Genomic DNA, 6018 nt, shown 5'->3' on the forward strand with positions numbered 1-6018 from the left:
CTCCCACTGCCTTTCTAATGACTAGGCCTTCTGCTTTGCCAGAAGTGTCAGCAGTGGCCCCTAGATGGCTCTGCTATTTAAGACGTAGCCCCTGCTTTTTTTTCCAGAGAAATCTCCCACTGCCTTTCTAATGACTAGGCCTTCTGCTTTGCCAGAAGTGTCAGCAGTGGCCCCTAGATGGCTCTTGCTATTTAAGACGTAGCCGGGAGGATCTCGAACCGGTTTCATACGTGTTTTTGGGGCTAATTATTACGTTTGTGGTGTGTGTGTGTGGAGACACAATCGCTTAGCTAACAACCTGGGTTGTGATACGTAGCACGTTTCGTTTATACGGTTTTTATTTTCGCGTTTGCGAGGGGAAATCCTTTTGGCGTGATATGTTTCTTTACTAAATGAATAAATAAAAAACAATTTACTTACTAAATAAATTAATATATTGACAATTAAAATCTTGATATTTGCATATAGAGCTAGCTATATTTCTTTACTAAATCAATTAAAAAAAACAATTTATTTACTAAATAAATTAAAAACAATTTATTTACTAAATAAATTAATTTATTGGCAACCATTAGAATACTGTTATTTTGTATACAGAGATACTTATATGATGGGCTTAATCGGCTCAATAATAGTAAAGGACGAAAAGAAATTACCTTTTCAAAGTAATTCAAAGCTATCATGTTAACCAGCTAAATCAGGTCACTAAAAGTCAAAGACGAACAGAAATTACCATTTCAAAGTAATTCAAAACTATAATGTTAACCAGCTAAATCAGGTCACTAAAAGTCAAAGACGAAAAGAAATTACCTTTTCAAAGTAATTCAAAGCTATAATGTTAACCAGCTAAATCAGGTCAATAAGAGTAAAGGACGAAAAGAAATTACCTTTTCAAAGTAATTCAAAGCTATAATGTTAACCAGCTAAATCAGGTCAATAAGAGTAAAGGACGAAAAGAAATTACCTTTTCAAAGTAATTCAAAGCTATAATGTTAACCAGCGGGTTAATAATAGTAAAAAAACGAACAGAAAACTACCTTTTCAAAGTAATTCAAAGCTATAATGTTAACCAGCAGGTTAATAATAGTAAAAAACGAACAGAAACTACCTTTTCAAAGTAATTCAAAGCTATAATGTTAACCAGCAGGTTAATAATAGAAAAAAAAAAAAACAACAAAAACTAACTTTTCAAAGTAATTCAAAGCTAGAATGTTAACCAGCAGGTTAATAATAGTAAAAAACAAACAGAAACTACCTTTTCAAAGTAATTCAAAGCTATAATGTTAACCAGCAGGTTAATAATAGTAAAAAACGAACAGAAACTACCTTTTCAAAGTAATTCAAAGCTAGAATGTTAACCAGCAGGTTAATAATAGTAAAAAAACGAACAGAAACTACCTTTTCAAAGTAATTCAAAGCTATAATGTTAACCAGTAGGTTAATAATAGTAAAAAACGAACAGAAACTACCTTTTCAAAGTAATTCAAAGCTATAATGTTAACCAGCAGGTTAATAATAGTAAAAAACGAACAGAAACTACCTTTTCAAAAGTAATTCAAAGCTATAATGTTAACCAGTAGGTTAATAATAGTAAAAAAACGAACAGAAACTACCTTTTCAAAGTAATTCAAAGCTAGAATGTTAACCAGCAGGTTAATAATAGTAAAAAAACGAACAGAAACTACCTTTTCAAAGTAATTCAAAGCTATAATGTTAACCAGCAGGTTAATAATAGTAAAAAAAAAAAAAACAACAAAAACTAACTTTTCAAAGTAATTCAAAGCTAGAATGTTAACCAGCAGGTTAATAATAGTAAAAAACGAACAGAAACTACCTTTTCAAAGTAATTCAAAGCTATAATGTTAACCAGCAGGTTAATAATAGTAAAAAACGAACAGAAACTACCTTTTCAAAGTAATTCAAAGCTAGAATGTTAACCAGCAGGTTAATAATAGTAAAAAACGAACAGAAACTACCTTTTCAAAGTAATTCAAAGCTATAATGTTAACCAGCAGGTTAATAATAGTAAAAAACGAACAGAAACTACCTTTTCAAAGTAATTCAAAGCTATAATGTTAACCAGTAGGTTAATAATAGTAAAAAAAACGAACAGAAACTACCTTTTCAAAGTAAATCAAAGCTATAATGTTAACCAGCAGGTTAATAATAGTAAAAAAACGAACAGAAAACTAACTTTTCAAAGTAATTCAAAGCTATAATGTTAACCAGTAGGTTAATAATAGTAAAAAAACGAACAGAAACTAACTTTTCAAAGTAATTCAAAGCTAGAATGTTAACCAGTAGGTTAATAATAGTAAAAAAAACGAACAGAAACTACCTTTTCAAAGTAAATCAAAGCTATAATGTTAACCAGCAGGTTAATAATAGTAAAAAAACGAACAGAAACTACCTTTTCAAAGTAATTCAAAGCTATAATGTTAACCAGTAGGTTAATAATAGTAAAAAAACGAACAGAAAACTAACTTTTCAAAGTAATTCAAAGCTAGAATGTTAACCAGCAGGTTAATAATAGTAAAAAACGAACAGAAACTACCTTTTCAAAGTAATTCAAAGCTATAATGTTAACCAGCGGGTCAATAAGGGTAAAAAACGAACAGAAACTACCTTTTCAAAGTAATTCAAAGCTATAATGTTAACCAGCGGGTTAATAATAGTAAAAAAACGAACAGAAACTACCTTTTCAAAGTAATTCAAAGCTATAATGTTAACCAGCTTAACCACATCAATAAGTGTAAAGAACGAACAGAAATTACCTCTGTAAAGATTGATTACATTTAAGATATCATTCCCTTCACACCTTGGAGGAAAAAAACAACAACTAAAAAACCGGTCAGGCCAGAATCAATATAAAAAATGTATATATAAAAAGAGAAAAACGAGTTTCGGTGAGAAGTCACGAAGCATTACTCTCTCACTTTTGTGACGCCAGATACTCGAGTCTCTCACTTTTGTGACGCCAGATACTCGAGTCTCTCACTTTTGTGACGCCAGATACTCGCGTCGATAGAGCCATCAAAAATATTCCTTCGCTGAGTATGGTGATTGAAAAGGAAATTTTGGATGGGAACTAACTGCCGTGTGTGTGTGGTACGTGTGTGTGTGTGTGTGTGTGTTTCCGTGTATGTCTTTGTGTATATATCCATTGATATGATTCATATATTAAAGTCATCAGTTTATTTCAGTTCCAATTTTTCTTCTTGAGTTTCGTTTTCTAAGAAATTTTGCATTAACCAACTATCAATTGATTTTCATTTTTTTTTTTTTAGTTTTTGGAACATATTCAAGTGATCAAATTAACATTTGGAAAACAAAATGTCTCAGAGAGAGAGAGAGAGAGAGAGAGAGAGAGAGAGAGAGAGTCTTGGCATAACGGTAATAGCCAATTTTCTCTCTCTCTCTCTCTCCCTTTCTCTCTCTCTCTCTCGTTTGGCATAACGGTAATAGCCATTTCTCTCTCTCTCTCTCTCTCTCTCTCTCTCTCTCTCCGACACATTTGTTTTCCAAATATTAATTTAATTACTTGGAAATATTCCTTTAGGTAGTCAATAAAAATGTTAGTCTCTCTCTCTCTCTCTCTCTCTCTCTCTCTCTGACACATTTGTCTTCCCTGACTACTTTAAAATATTCATTTTAGGTAGTCAGTAAAAAGTCTAGTCTCTCTCTCTCTCTCTCTCTCTCTCTCTCTCTCTCTCCTCTCTCTCTCTCTCACACACACACACACAATGCACATCAGTTGGCTATAATGATTAGTTAAAAGCTGGTTCGGTCGTAAAATCAAAAGACGGAAGAAGACACTTGAGTTACTATCGTTATCTGATAATGTTATAAAAAAAATATAATCTTTATAAAAAAATTTAATCTTTATACTATTCCGGATAATAAAACCAGCTAATGTAAACCGCAGATACTTTTAAAAATTTAGTAAATAAATTCATGTACAATTTTTTTTCACCTAGTATAACAAGTCCTTTTTAATTATACTACCATATAATAGGGGCTAATTAGTTTTTTTTTTACTACCAGCAAAAAAAAAAAAAAAAAAACTTGAAATTTTAAGTCAGGTTACCTTCTATTCTTTCAGTTTTTACAAAATTATTCATTGCATTTTTTTTCTTTTTTTAATATTACACAGAAAAGCTGGGTAGAGTAAATATAATCTGAATTTTCGACAACCAAAGAAAATGGCAAATGTCCCCGTTAATAAACATATCTTTATATATATATATATATATATAGATATATAGATAGATAGATAGATAGATAGATATATACATATACTGTATATATATATATATATATATACTGTATATATATATATATATATATACATATATATATATATATATATATTGATTAATTAATTTGCATACCAAATTAAATTATCACTATTTAACTTATTTACATTTTGCATTCCTTCATTGATACATTGATTAATCAATTGATTTTCACAACCAAATTAAATTCTCGCTCTTTATCTACACGAGCAAACCTAAAAAAAAAAAAAAAATTTCCTTTTTTATCTCTGTCGCATCTCCCTTCTTCTCCCCCACCCCACTCCCGTATAGGAGAGAAGCAGCATCCCGTGTGCCCTCGGGACCGGATGTTCAGCATCCTTGGTAGGAATTCCATTCGTGTAGAGATGAAGAAGAAGAAAGACGAGGAAGAAAAAAAAAAGATGATAATAGCTATAACCCGAGACTCGTTTTGGAGGACTTCTGAGACATCCTGTAGGATTAAAGGTTTTAAAGGCCGCTCGTGAACGGCGGAGGCAAGGGACAGTGCAGGAAAATGCCCAAGAGACTGACCACATGCATATTTGGTCAGTGCCCAAGCCCCCTCTCCATCCAAGCTAGAACCAAGGAGGGCCAGGCAATGGCTGTTGATGAGTCAGCAGATAGACTTATAGGCTTCCCCAACACCCCCTTCCTTAGCTCACAAGGATGGTTGGGGTTGCAGAGAGCAAAAAAACTAAGGAATTTGAGCTTGACTCGAACCCCAGTCTGGCGTTCAACAGTCAGGGAGGGGATAATTACATTGCCCTATCATGCAGGACAATGCCCCTAGAGACTGACCATATACACATATGATCAGTGACCAAGAGGCTCTAAATCTCTCCATCCAAGCTAGGACCAAGGAGGGCCAGGCAATGTCTGCTGATGAGTCAGCAGATAGACCTATAGGCTCCCCCCCCCTCCTTAGCTCACAAGGATGGTGAAGTTTAAAGGCCGCTCATAAATGGCACAGGAAAGGGACAGTGACATTGCCCTATTATGCAGGACAATACCCTAGAAACTGACCATATGCACATATGATCAGTACCCCAGAGGCTCTAAATCTCTCCATCCAAGCTAGGGACCAAGGAGGGCCAGGCAATGGCTGATGATGACTCAGCAGAAAGACCTACAGGCTTTCCCAAAAGCCACATCCTTAGCTCACAAGGATGGCGAGGTTGTAGCGATCAAAGGAACAAACGAGTTTGAGCTTGACTCGAACCCCAGTCCGGGACGTTACCGCATCGGCCACCACAACCTATTATATGAATTATCTGTTTACAGATAATACTGAGAAGAGTCACAAAACTAATATCTGTTATGGCAAGGAAAGCCCGTTTATCATTATTATTATTATTATTATTATCATTATTATTAATACTTGCTAAGCTACAACCCTGGTTGGAAAAGCAGGATGCTATAAGCCCAGCGGCCCAACAGGGAAAATAGCTCAGTGAGGAAAGGAAACAAGGAAAAATAAAATATTCTAAGGACAGTAACAACATTAAAATAGATATTTAATAACTAAACTATAGAACTGATAAATATTATAAATATTCTTTCCAATTTGCAAAAGAGAAAATTGTACCAGATATTTAAGGGTGACACATAAAAGAGAAAATACAAAATATTTTATATTAAGATCAGGTACTTGAAGGGAATTTAAAAAAAATGAAAATAACATTTAAAGGGCTATTATCCGTTTTATATATATATATATATATAT

This window comes from Palaemon carinicauda, chromosome 11 (genome assembly GCF_036898095.1).
Source record: "Palaemon carinicauda isolate YSFRI2023 chromosome 11, ASM3689809v2, whole genome shotgun sequence".
Classification (NCBI taxonomy): Eukaryota; Metazoa; Arthropoda; class Malacostraca; order Decapoda; family Palaemonidae; genus Palaemon; species Palaemon carinicauda.